Source organism: Prionailurus viverrinus, chromosome B3 (genome assembly GCF_022837055.1).
Source record: "Prionailurus viverrinus isolate Anna chromosome B3, UM_Priviv_1.0, whole genome shotgun sequence".
Lineage (NCBI taxonomy): Eukaryota > Metazoa > Chordata > Mammalia > Carnivora > Felidae > Prionailurus > Prionailurus viverrinus.
In genome coordinates this window covers 101620098-101637037 of record NC_062566.1, presented here as the reverse complement: position 1 = coordinate 101637037, position 16940 = coordinate 101620098, and the positions used below count along the sequence as shown (strand labels likewise).

The window sequence follows — 16940 nt, the reverse complement described above, 5'->3', positions numbered from 1 at the left end:
AAGAGAAATAATAAAGATCAGAGCAGAAATAAATAATATAGAATCTAAAAAAACTGTAGAGCAGATCAACGAAACCAAGAGTTGGTTTTTTTAAAAAATAAACAAAATTGATAAACCTCTAGCAAGGCTTCTCAAAAAGAAAAGGGAGATGACCCAAATAGATAAAATCATGGATGAAAATGGAATTATTACAACCAATCCCTGTGAGATACAAGCAATTATCAGGGAATACTATGAAAAATTATATGCCAACGAACTGGACTACCTGGAAGAAATGGACAAATTCCTAAACACCCACATGCTTCCAAAACTCAATCAGGAGGAAATAGAAAGCTTGAACAGACCCATAACCAGCGAAGAAATTGAATCAGTTATCAAAAATCTCCCAACAAATAAGAGTCCAGGACCAGATGGTTTCCCAGGTAGAGTTCTACCAGATATTTAAAGCAGAGATAATACCTATCCTTCTCAAGCTATTCCAAAAAATAGAAAGGGAAGGAAAACTTCCAGACTCATTCTATGAAGCCAGTATTACTTTGATTCCTAAACCAGACAGAGACCCAGTAAAAAAAGAGAACTACAGGCCAATATCCCTGATGAATATGGATGCAAAAATTCTCAATAAGATACTAGCAAATCGAATTCCACAGCATATAAAAAGAATTATTCACCATGATCAAGTGGGATTCATTCCTGGGATGCAGAGCTGGTCCAACATTCGCAAATCAATCAACGTGATATATCATATTAATAAAAGAAAAGATAAGAACCATATGATCCTGTCAATCGATGCAGAAGAAGCATTTGACAAAATTCAGCAAACTTTCTTAATAAAAACCCTCGAGAAAGTCGGGATAGAAGGAACATACTTAAAGATCATAAAAGCCATTTATGAAAAGCCCACAACTAACCTCATCCTCAATGGGGAAAAACTGAGAGCTTTTTCCCCTGAGATCAGGAACATGACAGGGATGTCCACTCTCACCGGTGTTGTTTAACATAGTGTTGGAAGTGCTAGCATCAGCAATCAGACAACAAAAGGAAATCAAAGGCATCAAAATTGGCAAAGATGAAGTCAAGCTTTCACTTTTTGCAGATGACATGTTATTATGCATGGAAAATCCGATAGACTCCACCAGAAGTCTGCTATGAATTCAGCAAAGTTGCAGGATACAAAATCAATGTACAGAAATCAGTTGCATTCTTATACACTAACAATGAAGCAACAGAAAGACAAATAAAGAAACTGATCCCATTCACAATTGCACCAAGAAGCATAAAATACCTAGGGATAAATCTAACCAAAGATGTAAAAGATCTGTATGCTGAAAACTATAGAAAGCTTATGAAAGAAATTGAAGAAGATACAAAGAAATGGAAAAACATTCCGTACTCATGGGTTGGAAGGATAAATATTGTTAAAATGTCAATACTACCCAAAGCTATCTACACATTCAATGCAATCCCAATCAAAATTGCACCAGCATTCTTCTCGAAGCTAGAACAAGTGATCCTAAAATTCATATGGAACCACAAAAAGCCTCGAATAGCCAAAGTAATTTTGAAGAAGAAGACCAAAGCAGGAGGCATCACAATCCCAGACTTTAGCCTCTACTACAAAGCTGTCATCATCAAGACAGCATGGTATTGGCACAAAAACAGACACATAGACCAATGGAATAGAATAGAAACCCCAGAACTAGACCCACAAATGTATGGCCAACTCATCTTTGACAAACCAGGAAAGAACATCCAATAGAAAAAAGACAATCTCTGTAACAAATGGTGCTGGGAGAACTGGACAGCAACATGCAGAAGAATGAAACTCGACCACTTTCTTACACCATTCACAAAAATAAACTCAAAATGGATAAAGGACCTGAATGTGAGACAGAAAACCATCAAAACACTAGAAGAGAAAGCAGGAAAAGACCTCTCTGACCTCAGCCGCAGCAATTTCTTACTTGACACATCCCCAAAGGCAAGGGAATTAAAAGCAAAAATGAACTATTGGGACCTCATGAAGATAAAAAACTTCTGCATAGCAAAGGAAACAATCAACAAAACTGAAAGGCAACCAACGGAATGGGAAAAGATATTTGCAAATGACATATCGGACAAAGGGCTAGTATCCAAAATCTATAAAGAGCTCACCAAACTCCACACCCGAAAAACAAATAATCCAGTGAAGAAATGGGCAGAAAACATGAAAAACACTTCTCAAAAGAAGACATGCGGATGGCCAACAGGCACATGAAAAGATGCTCAACGTCACCCCTCATCAGGGAAATACAAATCAAAACCACACTCAGATATCGCCTCACACCAGTCACAGTGGCCAAAATGAACAAATCAGGAGACTATAGATGCTGGAGAGGATGTGGAGAAACGGGAACCCTCTTGCACTGTTGGTGGGAATGCAAATTGGTGCAGCCACTCTGGAAAACAGTGTGGGGGTTCCTCAAAAAATTAAAAATAGACATACCCTATGACCCAGCAGTAGCACTGCTAGGAATTTACCCAAGAGATACAGGAGTACTGATGCATAGGGGCACTTGTACCCCAATGTTTATAGCAGCACTCTCAACAATAGCCAAATTATGAAAAGAGCCTAAATGTCCATCAACTGATGAATGGATAAAGAAATTGTGGTTTATATACACAATGGAGTACTACAGGGCAACAAGAAAGAATGAAATATGGCCCTTTGTAGCAACATGGATGGAACTGGAGAGTGTGATGCTAAGTGAAATAAGCCATACAGAGAAAGACAGATACCATATGGTTTCACTCTTATGTGGATCCTGAGAAACTTAACAGAAACCCATGGGGGAGGGGAAGGAAAAAAAAAAAAGAGGTTAGAGTGGGAGAGAGCCAAAGCATAAGAGACTGTTAAAAACTGAGAACAAACTGAGGGTTGATGGGGGTGGGAGGGAGGGAAGGGTGGGTGATGGGTATTGAGGAGGGCACCTTTTGGGATGAGCACTGGGTGTTGTATGGAAACCAATTTGATAATAAATTTCATATATTAAAAAATAATAATAACATGAAAGGATAATGCAGTCAAATCTAATTCTAATAAATGCTACATTAACAAAAAAATGAATAAACATGAAAGAACAATTAATTAAATAAATAAGATAAAATAAAGTAAAATAAATAAAATAAAAACCATTGAGTTTCCACCTTCAAAGATTCAGATCAAATTGGCCCAGAGTGGAGCCTAGGTATCAGGATTTCTTAAAGCTCAAAGGTGATTATATTGTACAACCAAGCTTGGGACCACTGGTCTAAACTCTAATTAACTGTGCAGATTTTATAGTAACAATAGACTTCCAAAAATAACACAAGAAAAAACAAAGAAAGTGACACCCCACATTCTGAAGCCTCTCTGCCCCCAGTGTAAGGACTCTGATTATATCAATTAATGGGATTCTCATCTTGCCTACCTACTCCCTGTGGGCATTCTGAACAGGATCCCATCTTTATGTTCCTTTATAGAAAATAAAATACAGTTGACCCTTGAACAAGGTGGGGGCTAGAGGTATTGACCACATATAGTGGGAAACCCATATAACTTTGGACTCCCCCCAAACTTAACCACTAATAGCCTACTGTTGACCAGAGGCCTTACTGATAACAGTCAACTAACACATATTTTGTATGTTATATGCATTGTAAACTGTATTCTTACAATAAAGTATTTAGAGAAAAGAACATGTTATTTAAAAAAAGCATAGGGAAGAGAAAATATATTTACAGCACGATACTGAAAACAATCTTCCTATAGGCAGTGCACCCAGCGGTCCCTCAGATCTGTCTCTTGCTTCAACAGTATTTGGGCAGAACAGGCCCAGGGATGCCCCTCCTCCAGCCTCCCACAACCCTCCAACCTCTTTTCCAGTCACAATATTCAGAATTGTCTGAGCTACCCTCTGTCTGTGGGACCAGCCAACACTGTTTTCTGAGCTTAGCTTCTTATTGCTGATCAACCATGAGCCCCCAGATCCATCAGAATTATTCCACTCAGGTGGAGGCCACCATCAGCTACCTGGTCAACACGCATCTGCCGGCCTCCTACACCTCTCTCTCTGGGCTGCGGTTTCAAATTCCACCATGTGGCTCTGGAGGGTGTGGGCCACTTCTTCTGTGAGCTGGCTGAGGAGAAACACTAGGTCACCAAGCCTCTCTTGATGCAAAACCAGCACGGCAGCCTGTCCCAGGAGGCAGAAGCCAGCCCAGGATAAGGGGGTAAAACCCCCAATGCCACGGAAACTGCCAAGGTCCTGGAGACGCGCCGGAGACAAGCCCTTCTGGATATTTATGCCCTGGGCTCTGCGCTGGCAGGCTCCCATCCCTGTGACTCTGTGGAAAACCACTTCCTGGATGAGGAGGTGAGCTGCATCAAGAAGACAGGGACCATCTGACTAAGGTCCGCAGGCTGGCCAGTCCTCAGGGCTGGAAGAGGATCTCTCAGAAAGGCTCACTCTTTCATGTGACTGGGAGCCTCCAGGACCCAGCAGCCCTTCAGGGGCCCCTCTGGCATCCTCCTGGCATCATGGTTTATGTCTGATGATCTCAGCCACGATAGGGCTCTTTAAATACCCTAGAGCCCTCTCCTAAGCTGTGGACCAAATGGAAACAATAAAGCTTTCATAGTAAGGAAAAAAAAAAAAAAAAAACCCTAGCAAATAAAAAAAAAGTATTTAAGTGGACCCATGCAGTTCAAACACATGTTGTTCAAGGGTTAACTGTAAATTCTTGAAGAATGTGTACAACTTAGCAATTTGGTAATAAATTATTCAATTTTTAAACAAAGAACTGTGTTTCTAATTTTTTAAAAAGAGTAAAACCTGTGCTAATTACTAAGGTGACCACACGTGTTTCAACCTGATACGTAAACAAAGTTTTGCACCTCTCAGGTCTGCAGACCTCTAATTCTTTGGGTAATCTTGGGTAAGTCATTCAGCCTTTATAAAATGTTTTCCTCTTCTGTAAAATAAAGGAGCTGGCTAAATGACTTTGCGAACATTTAGGTCATACCAATTCACCACTGCTCATCTTATAAATTAAATAATTGGAGGCAAATCACCTAAGAGGAAACAGATAGTCTCTTGAATGCTGGATTTTCTCTTCTGTTTCATAACACAGAGTGCTTTGCTTTTTCGACTCCTACAAATTTCATTCAACATGAATCCAGTAAATATAAAATGTCATGTGCCTGGTCATTCTAAGGTTGTGAATCCATAAACAAAATTTCTCTCCCAGATATGTGTGTGTGTGTGTGATTGTGTGAAGAGAGAGAGAAAACTTACCTCATTTATTCCCTTATATTTAAGGTAGTTTCCAAGGTTTTCAAATGGCAGAGAAATTAATTTACCAAGATGTTTAAAGAATATGATAGTTAGAGGGATTCCAATTGCAGCAAAGACAACACGGAACATCTGTCCACCAGCAGTTCTAGGAAATATTGTTCCATGACCTGATAAAAGAAAAAAGGATAAATGCGATCCCCCTCAAAATATGGTAACTTGGTATAATTTGCACATTTGACACTGGGCTTTGAGAACAAATCTTTAGTCGTTGGTACTCTAAGAAGCCTAGCACACACAGCACATATTAAAAAACAAAACAAAACAAATAAAAAAAAACCATGAGAATTCAGATTTCACTCTAAGAAAATAATCAAGAAATGTGAACGAAAACAAAAAAGATTTTTCACAGTGTCAGCGTTACAAATTAAAAAAAAAATTGGAATCAGTATACCTGTTCAGCAATAAAGGAACCTGATCATGTACAATATGGTATATCAATGCAATAAAATATTGTGAGATCTTTAAGGATCATAATGAAATATATATGACTAGAAAGATACAGATGACATATTGCTCTGAGAAAGCCATCTAAAACTGACTATTGTCATTTATATATGAAGAACTTTCTGAGACAAAAGGTTGACAGTTCAGGTATGGGGAGCTGTGAGATTATGCTTAATTGTTTAAAACTTGTGGTTTTCTATGTATCCAAGTTTTGCATGTAGCACATTCTACTTTTGCAAGCAAACCAGAAAGTGAAGAGCATTTGCTTTATTTATCGACTAATTTTTAAAATGCATGCCAGTTTATGAGCTCGGGCCTTCACCCAGATTCCTTTGAACCTTTTGGTATACTCTCATTCCCAGGTGCCATAAGTATCAACCGCGAAGGCAGTGTGTCCTTCTCTCGAGAAGTAAGTGTCCCTAGCCCAGTGGAAATGCTGCACCTGGGAGGTCTGCCCACACCTCACCTTGGGAGGCATGAGTACCAACAGCTGACTGACAGAGGGTTATAAAAACACATCTTGTGGGGGCCCCCGGGTGGCTCAGTTGGTTAAGCATCAGGCTTCAGTTCAGATCATGATCTCATGGTTCATGAGTTCGAGCCCTGCATCAGGCTCCCTGCTGTCAGTGCAGATTCTGCTTCAGATCCTCCGTCCCCCATCTCTGCCCCTCCCCTGCTTGCACACGTGCTCTCTCTCCCTCTCTGTCTCAAAAATAAATAAACATTAAAAAAAATTTTGTGGTGTAATTTAGTAATAAATTATCTGTGGTGCAATCCCTGCTTCAGAGCTACTCTGTTGGATTAGACTAATGTTTGTGGTCATACCTCCCTTTGTTGATTTATCAATTTTAGGTATTTTGTAACTGAAAGGGATTCAACCCCTATAACCATCTTCTTCCATCTCTCCAAGTTTGATATTTATATTACCAGTTCTCATTCTTCTATGTTTGCCTTTGTACTTAAAAAAAAAAATACCCCTGTTTAGGGGTGTCTGGGTGGCTCAGTCACTTAAGCGTCCAACTGTTGGTTTCAGCTCAAGTCAGGATCTCATGGTTTGTGAGTTGGAGCCCCAGGTCCAGCTTTGTGCTGCAGCCCAGAGCCTGCTTGGGATGCTCTCTCTCTCTCCCTCTCTCTCTCTGTCCCTCCCTAACTCGTGCTCTCTCTCTTTCTCAAAGTAAATAAACTTAAAAAAAAAAACCACTGTTTAAATATTCTTTATAAATTCTTGATTCCTGATATTGTAATAAGGAGTTTACCTTCCCTATTATCTTTTCTCCCTCTTTCCTTCCCCTCGTAATCATTCCATATTCTAGTTTTTTTTTTTTTAATGTTTCTTTATTTTGAGGTGGGGAGGGATGGAGAGAGAAAGAGAGAGAGAATCCCAAGCAGGCTCGGAGCTATCAGTTCAGATCCTGACTTGAGGCTCGAACTCATACACAGTGAGGTCGTGACCTGAGCCAAAAATCAAGTCAGACCCTCAACCAACTCACCCAGGTGCCCCTCTGGTTTCTTTTTTTATCATCCTCTGTAATAGCATTTGCACCCTGTTCTGCAGCTACAACCTACCCCTTTGGGGAGCTCCTTATTGTAAGAAAAAAATTTTTGAACCTCATTCATGGGTCCTTTTTTGCCCACGAGTTGATGATGCACCTTTTGGGGGAGTGCAAGAAGAGAATGAAGTCCCAATTGACTTATTTGGGCACATTTTTCTAGCTTTGAAACATTTTTTTGTTGAGATGGGGTGGGGGTGGGGGACAACTTTTTTACTCCCCACACTTTCTGGTTCAGATACCATACTTTTAGGCCAAAATTTTAAGAGACCCAAGTGTAGGAAAGAAGAAAAAATGTCCTTTTCACAGACAGCCATGAATATTGCCAGCTTCCCTTTTTTATCTTAGTAGACCTAGTTCTGGAAGGGTACCTGCCCCTTAAACTGACTACTTTATTTCATTAAATCTAAGATGCCAAACATATAAAGATATGGACAGTATGCAGGCAGTTCCTTATGCAAAACATTTATCAAATATTTACATCCTTAGAAAAAAAAAGCACAATATCTACCAATTGTAGATATGATGATTAAAGAAGTCATTAAAGAGTTTCTAAACATCCAAAAGGAGGCACTAGTCTTATTTCCTAAGGGAGGTATTCCTGATAAGATGAGAGAAGTCATCATCTGCAAATTAAGAGAAAAAACAAAAACCAAAGTTGGGGGTTGTGTAATTTATGTTTCTTCGAGAAGAACACTAAAGAAAATTAGTTTCATTTAGTTGGGTTAAAAACAAACCCATATTTAACTGGGTCAAGTTAGAAATTTTCCTTAGGCTCAGGTGAAATAGAAATGCTTAGGATGATCATTTGTGATGAAGAACCGTATTTGTTTTCGGGGTGTCATAACTTTAAGAAGTTGTATATGGATTAGACAGGACTATAACAATATTTTTGGAGGAAACTGGTGAGAGTGTGTATATAAATTTAGCATGAGGATTAAAATGTTAATAAAGTTCAATTATTTTAAAGTAATTAGCAAATCTGGGTCATAGATAGCTACAGAGAGACTTCCAATTTAAGCAAACTGCGATCATGAGAAATAAAAGAAAAATAATATAAGAGCACAGTGATTTTATCACATCACTGGAGAAAAGAAAGGAGTTCATGACAGAGCCAGAAATTTCTGGAAAGTTTAAAATACATAGAATTTTGTTGGTGAAAGAACCTTGGCCAAATCTAAATCTAAAACAGTAACAATGGGGTGTCCCGGTTGGTGAAGCGTCCAACTCTTGATTGCGGCTCAGGTCATGACCTCATAGTTTGTGAGTTTCAGCCCTGTATTGAGCTTGGTGCTGACCATGTGCAGCCTGCTTCAGATTCTCTCTCTCCCTCTTCTCTGCCCCTCCCTCCCTCTCTCTTAAAATAAATAAATTTTTAAAAAATTTTTTTTAACGTTTATTTATTTTTGAGACAGAGACAGAGCATGAACGGGGGAGGGGCAGAGAGAGAGGGAGACACAGAATCGGAAGCAGGCTCCAGGCTCTGAGCCACCAGCCCAGAGCCTGACGCAGGGCTCGAACTCACAGACTGTAAGATCCTGACGTGAGTTGAAGTCGGACGCTTAACCAACGGAGCCACCCAGGCGCCCCAAAATAAATAAACTTTAAAACAAAACAACAATAAAAAAGAATGTACTTTTTTAGGCTACCTAGATATTTCTTTTCAAGAAAGTTAAGTTATATGGTTATTTTTCTTCCATTAGAAAATCAATACAAGTTAGTCTTATAAGTAATCAGACTTTTTTCCTTTTCCTGTAACAATTAAGATTGCACAGTTGGAATCTTTTTTTGTTGTTGTTGTTTGTTTGGTTGCAATCTTTTAATGTATTGTTGCCTGTTTTACATAAGGATAATGCCGATGTTACCACAGAATTTAAAGACTAAAACAATTCTGGCCAGAGTAGACTCACGTCTAGATGACTATAGCTTAATTTTTGATTTTTGATCTAGCCGAGTTTCAGTAACACCTTTCAGGACAGATATATGTGCTAGCATGGGGCGCCTGGGTGGCTCAGTTGATTAAGTGTCCGACTTTGGCTCAGGTCATGATCTCATGGTGCGTGAGATAGAGATAGCCCTGCATCAGGCTCTGCGCCTGGCATGGAGCCTGCTGGGGTTTCGCTCTGTCCCTCTCCTCTTGCCCCTCCCCTGCTCATGTGTCCTTGTGCATGTACACACTCTCTCCCTCAAATAAATAAATAAATAAATAAATAAATAAATAAATAAAATAAAGAGTAATAGTAGTGACCTGTTCAAGAGGTCAGTGCCTTAATTCTCTAAACGCTCCTGAGAAACTGCAAATACAGAGTCAGGGAGAAAGTGGAAAGTGATACAATGAGGAGAATAATTCAAAGATTTTTTTTCTGTGCTTCCTGATTCCTTATGAAATGTCAGAATAAATCTGGTACTAATATATCAAAACTAGACATGGATAGCAGAGGTATAAAGGAAGGAGGGAGAAAAGGAATAAAGGAAGGACAATATAAACTGCCTATAAACGTAGAAGTCCAAATCTAAATAAAATATTATTAAATAAAATCTAGGAGAGTTATAAAAGAATACATTATGACTAAAAGCATGTACTAACATTGAATAGGAAATCACTAAAAACATAATAAATTTAATATAAATATATATAATAATATAATAATAAAGATGAAAGCATATACTAATTATTTTAATTAGTACAAAAATAGATGAAATAGTTTTAGGGTTAGAAAGTTAGAAATAGGAACAGAATGTTTAAATTTGATAAAACAAGTAACTATAACAAACCCTAGCAGTTTCATGTTTAATAGTGAAATATTGGAGGTATTCTATTTCAAATACCTCTAAAAGCAAGGTAAGAATGCCATTATGGGACTCACAGATAAATCTAATAGCAAAATTAAAATCCTAAAATTTCAAATATTGTAGTGGTTGGATACAAAGTACAAAATATGTTTAATTCGTTTAATGAGACAAAAAAAATAGAGACAGGGAGGAATACAAGATTATCAAGAAACAAACAAATTTAAAGAGGATAAAATAGAACTTCCAGAAAGGAAAAATATAATTCTCAAAATTAAAAATTCAAAACATTAGAAAAAAAATATGGAGTCAAAAAGAAAATAAGGAAAGATATGTCTTATTGTATTACTCAAAATACAGCAAAAAAGACAAAATAGCAGAGAATGTAAAATAGGAGTTAAGAGAAGACAGAGGAGTGAAATAATAGGTCAATAATATTGGTCATTTAAAAAAAATTAATGAATTTCCCAGAATTGGTAAGAGAAACAACTATGAAGATTCAGGAGGCAAACCCCAAGCAAAATAAAAACAAAAGCTACATCTAGACTGTTAAATTAAAACTGAAAAAGAGCAGAGATCAAAAGAAGCTCATAGAATCAGAGAAAGTAGTTTCTGATGCCAGAGAGAAAAGATAAATTACCTACAATAGTATAGGCAATTAGATCGACAGAAAATGCCTTAAAAGCAGCTGAAGGAAGCTACAAAATAGGGAAATAATTTAGTCTCCCATGTTCTGAAAGAAAACAATTGTCAACCTAGTATTGCATACTCTGCTAAAATACATTTCAAGAAAGAAGATGAGATGAATACACACTTAGGCCAAAACAAAACGAATAAAAAAAGAGTGCTTTCACTAGCAGACTCTCACCAGAGAAATATATTAAAGAGGTATTTCATAGAAGAATTAAACTGGACCACTTTCTTATACCATACACAAAAATAAATTCAAAATGGATGAAAGACCTAAATGTGAGATAGGAAACCATCAAAATCCAGGAGACAACAAGCAGCAACCTCTTTGAACTTGGCCACAGCAACTTCTAACTAGACATGTCTCCAGAGGTGAGGGAAATAAAAGCAAAAATGAACTACTGAGACCTCATCAAGATAAGCTTCTGCACAAGGGAAACAATCAAGGAAACCAAAAGGCAAATGGCAGAATCGGAGAAGATATGAGCAAGAAAAAAAGGGGGGGGGTTAATATCCAAAATCTATAAAGAACTTATCAAACTCAACACCCAAAAAACAAAGAATCCGGTAAAGAAATGGGCAGAAGACATGAATAAAGCACTTTCCAATGAAGACATCCAGGTGGCTAACAGACACATGACAAGATGGTCAACATCACTCATCATCAGGGGAATACAAATCAAAACTACAATGAGATACAACATCACGCCTGTCAGAATGGCTAAAATTAACAACTCAGGAAACAACAGATGCTGGCAAGGATATGGAGAAAGAGGAACCCTGTAGTATTGTAGGTGGGAATTCAAACTGGTGCAGCCACTCTGGAAAACAGTGTGGAGGTTCCTCAAAAAATTAAAAATATAACTACCCTACAACCCAGCAATTGGGTGACCTACTAGGTATTTATCTAAAGGATACAAAAATGCTGATTTGAAGGGCACATGTACACCAATGTTTATAGCAGTGCTATCAACAATAGCCAAATTATGGAAAGAACCCAAATGTCCATCAAATGATGAATGAATAAATAAGATGTGGCATATATATATATATGTATATATATGTATACATATATAGGCCATGGAATATATATGTATGTATATGTATATGTATATACATATACATATATATGCCATAGAATACTACTCAGGAATCAAAAAGAATGAAATCTTACCACTTGCAACAATGTGGATGGAACTAGAGTGTATTATGCTGGGCAAAATAAATCAGGCAGAGAAAGACAAAACATGATATGATTTCATTCATGTGTGGAATTTAAGAAACACAACAGATGACCATAGGGGAAGGGAAGGAAAAATAAGATAAAAACAGAGAGGGAGGCAAACCTTAAGAGACTCTTAAATACAGACAACAAACTGAGGGTTGATGGAGGGGTTGTCTGTGGGGGGGGGGGGATGGACAAAATGGGTGATTGGCATTAAGGAGGGCACTTGTTGGAATGAACACTGGGTGTCATATGTAAGGGATGAATCACTGGGTTCTACTCCTGAAACCAATACTACACTGTATGTTAACTAACTTGAATTTAGGTAAGTAAATTAAAAAAATAAATACAATGACATTTAATATTCATACAACAACAAAAAGATATATTTCACTAGGAAAATTATCCCTGAAAGAAGCCCTGAGATGAAGAAAGAATTAATAAAGAAACCAATAAAATGTGAGCAAGTCAAAACAGAAACTAAATGTATAATAATACATATGGGAGTTTTAAAAATGAGACTGAATAAGAACATTCTGCGATGACATGTTAGATGAGAACAGGGTGATGGTAACCAGAGGTACAATACCCCAAGAGACAGACTGTAAGCATTAAGAGAAGGGAAGCAAATGAAATGAGCACAACTGTCCAGATGGTTTGGAAGTAATTTCTAGAATGGGACATAGAGAGGGGGATCCCCAAAGAGCATGACGATGTTGCTGAGTTGAGGAGACAGAGATTGGATTTCCGTAAAGCTGAGGTGGCTACAGTTTGTGGGCAGAGTTTCACAGTGGAGGAAGCTACACAGAGAATGAGTTCTAGATATCTACACTGAATCTTTGGCTGGCTGAAAAACATTCTGCACATGAAACAGATGCAACTTTGTAAGGCCAGTCAAAAACAATTTTCTGAGCGTGGCAGACAGACTCTCAAAGTGGCCCCCATGGTCTAGTGTTCATGCCCTGAGTGATCCCTTCCCTTTGACAGTGGGTAGGACCTGTGATTTATTTCTAGTGACACATAATATATCAAAAGTGGTAGGACATCCATGATCCCAATTATGTGATTAAGATCAAATGAGATTGTGTGTTGCTTCTGCTAGTCTCTCTCTACCTTGCTGGCCTTGAAGAAGGAAGGTGCCATGTTGTGAACTGCCATGGGCAGGGACCTGGATATAGTCTTGGCAGACAGCCACTGTGAAACTGGATCCTTGGTCTGACAGCTGAAGGAACTAAATGTAGCTAAAAGCTACATGAGTTTGCAAACAGGTTTGTCCCCAGTTGAGCATTGGATGAGACCACACCCGTCTGACACCTTGACTGTAGTCTTGCAAAGGACTCCTTTAAGCTGTGCTGAGACTCCTGACTTACAGAAACAGATAATAAATATGTTTTAAGTTTGTGTTACTGTTGTTCTGAAGCAACAGTTAACTAATGTATTGGAAAAAACCAATTACTGTGGCCTGTAAACTGGAATATTCCTAGAGTTCACACTAGGTTAGGAACTGTTTGAGTTTTCTCAGCTGGGGTGAACAAGGCTTCGTTGTGTGTTCAGGGCATTCAGTAGAGAACCCAAAAAGGCTGGGACTAAGGAGTGCAGCACAATTTGCTCCTGAGAAAGGGCTACTTTAAGCCTAAAAGGACCTTAAGACAAATCTTGAAAGGATTAAAGTAATGTGTACGTAACTTATTTAATTGCCTGTCACAGAACGCTAAGGAATTTAAAGGAATATAATAAAACAAAGCATCTCAAAACAATTTGCAATATCTATCATCTGATTTCTAAAAATCAATGGACATACAAAGAAGCAGGAAAATGCAACCCATTACCAAAAGAAAAACTACTTAAGAGAAACCAACCCATAAATAGTAATTCCATTAAACTGATGGAGTTTGTAGACAAGGAACTTAAACGGGCTAATATAAATATGCCCAAAGATGTAAGGAATCATTAACATAATGAGGAGAGAAATGGAACATGTAAGAAGTAACCAAATGAAATTTCTAGAAATGAAAAATACAATATCCAAAAAAAGAATATTTCACTAGATGAGATTTTCAGAAGAAAAGATTAATAAACTTAAAGATACAGAAGTAGATTTTATCCAAACTATCATAAGCAATGCAAACCAGAAGACTGTGGAACACTTTTAAGGTGCTGGACTAGAATTATATATCCAATGAAAATGTCTTTTAAAAAAGGCAAAACAAAAACTTTTTCAGACAAATAGAACCTGAGAGGATATATCACCAGATTTTTGTGCTTCTTCATATGCTGAGTACTTCTGGATTGTATCATCTACATTTTCAATATTATGTTATGAGACTCTGAGGCTAATTTAAATCGTATGTTGGATGCTGATATTTTCATGTTAGCAGGCAATCCACCTGTTTAGATTCAGGCTGCGAGTTCCAACTCACATTCTATGGAATGTGTTCACCTCCCATGGCTTCTGCAGTATCATTTGGACCTGTCCCACATGTCCATCCCTCGGGGGTCAGTCTGAGATCCAGACTCAGGCCTACCCACTAGCTCAGTGCTCAAAGTCTTTGATGTGCAAATTAGGATCAGATCCAGGCATGTGCATGTCCGGGTGAGTCCAGATCTTCAGCAGTTTGATAGGCTCACTTTCCCAAACAGCTTCCTCTCTGTGATCTCCCTTTCCTATTCCTGGGGGCTCCCCTTGTTGGTCTTCTAGCCAGAAACCAGCTACTACTTTCATGATTGCACCGTATCTGGGGCCAGACGGTGGGGAGAGAGAAAGAAGGAAGAAAAGGTGAAGGATTTGGCTCTGGCCTTGAAACTACAACTTCAGGGAACAGAATTTCCCTCAGGACTTTGCCTCTTGTGGCTTCCTTGTTGCTTCCACTGTTGCTTTTGTCACCACCCTAGGATTGCCTGACAGCTTGGGTGCAAGACAATGAAGAAAAGGAATAAATGGGAGAATTTCCACACGTTCTCCGAGCCATAAGAGCTCCCTTCCTGCTTCTGAGCCAGAAGTAGAGGGTGTCTCCAAGATCTCTCTGACTATTCACTTCTGACTTTTGAGTGCATTAAGGTTAGTCTGGGGGTGGGGGGATACCAGAGCGGGGAAAATGGTTAATTCGCTGCCAGTACAGTGCTTCAAATTCTGGTGTTCTTCCTCAATATCTTGCTGCTACTATTTACTTTTCAGATTCTTCAAATACCTGATCCATATATTCTCTCTAGATTTTATAGTTACATTCCGGGGGGCAGAAAGCGTGCAGTGTGCTTACTCTACCTTACCCATTACGGGAGCCCGGTCAATCGACTTTGGACAAAGTTGCCATGGCAATCTATGAAAAGACAGATAGTCTTTTCAACAAGTGATTTTGATACAACAGGTTGTGTGCATTAAGAACACCACCACCGAATCTTGATGCTTACCTCACACAATTCACCAAAAATAACTTGAAATGTATCGTATAGATACATATAAAAACCAAACTATAAAACTTCTGGAAATCTTTGTGACTTTAGTGTAGCCGAAAACTTCTTAAATAGAACACAAAAAGCACAACCCTTAAGAGAAAAAATTATAGACTAGAATTTATAAAAAAAAAAAAATACAATTCTCTTCAAAAGAAACCACCAAGAAAATGAAAATCAATCCACAGTCTAGGAGCAAATATTGGCAATTCATATGCCTGACAAAGTGCTTTTCCCCAAAATGTATACCAAACACTTATAACTCTGCATTAACAAGACAAATGAAAACAAGGGCAAAAGATTTGAACAGACACTCATAAGAGATGATATAAAAATGGCCAATAATCTCATAAAAATGCTCAAGATAAATAGTCATTAGGGAAGTGCAAATTAAAATCACATTGATATCATTAGATGGGCTAAGAGACTTTACAACATCATTTTTTTGGTGGGGTATAGAGCAATTGAATTTTCACTTTTGCTGAATGGAGTGTAAAATGACATAACCACTCTGGAGAATCACTCTGTTTGGCAGTTTCCTATAGAGTCATACATACTCACCCGCATAGTTCATTTCACATAGTAATTTCCATAGTAATTCCTTCCCTAGGCATTTACCAAAACAAAATAAAAACACGTTTCCTCACAAATACTTACATAAAAAATATTTGTAGCAGCTTCATTTATGAGAGACAAACCTAAAAATAACTCAAGGCTCATCACTGTGAATGGATTAACAAATTTTGGTATAGATATATAATAGAATACTACTCAGCAATAAAAAGAAAAGACATACTGATAAATGCAGTAACGTAGCCTAATGTCAACAGTATGGAGGTTCCTCAAAAAATTAAAATTAGAAATCCCATATGATCCAATAATTCCACTATTGTTTACCCAGAGAAAATAAAAACACAAATTGGAAAAGATATACACATCGCTATATTTATTGCAACATTGTTAATAATAGCCAAGATATGGAAGCAACCTGTGTCCACCAATAGACAAATGGATAAGGAAGATGTGGTTGGTATGTATGTACATATGTATGTATATATGTATGTATGTATCTATCCATCCATCTATCAGCTACATTATATAATACTACACACCCATAAATAGGATGTCTTGTGTTATTTGAGACAACATGGACAGATCTAGAGGGTATTATGCCAAGTGAAATAAATTAGATTAAGAAAGACAAATACCGTATGATTTTACTCATAAACGGAATATATAATAAAACAAAAAACAAATGAACAAATAAAGAATAGAATCAGACTATGAACGCAGAGAATAAACTTATGGTTGCCAAAGGGGAGGGGGTGGGAGGTTGGGAAAATAGGTGAAGAGGCATGGAAGATACAGGATTACAGTTACAGAATAAGTCACAGGAATGAAATGCACAGCATAAGA

At 37.9% G+C, this 16940-nt stretch overlaps 1 pseudogene; it reads left to right on the top strand.

The window, feature by feature from the left end:
• The first annotated feature begins 3994 nt into the window (after positions 1-3994).
• On the top strand, positions 3995-4623 carry LOC125168127 (ferritin light chain-like; annotated as a pseudogene).
• Positions 4624-16940: the final 12317 nt, after the last annotated feature.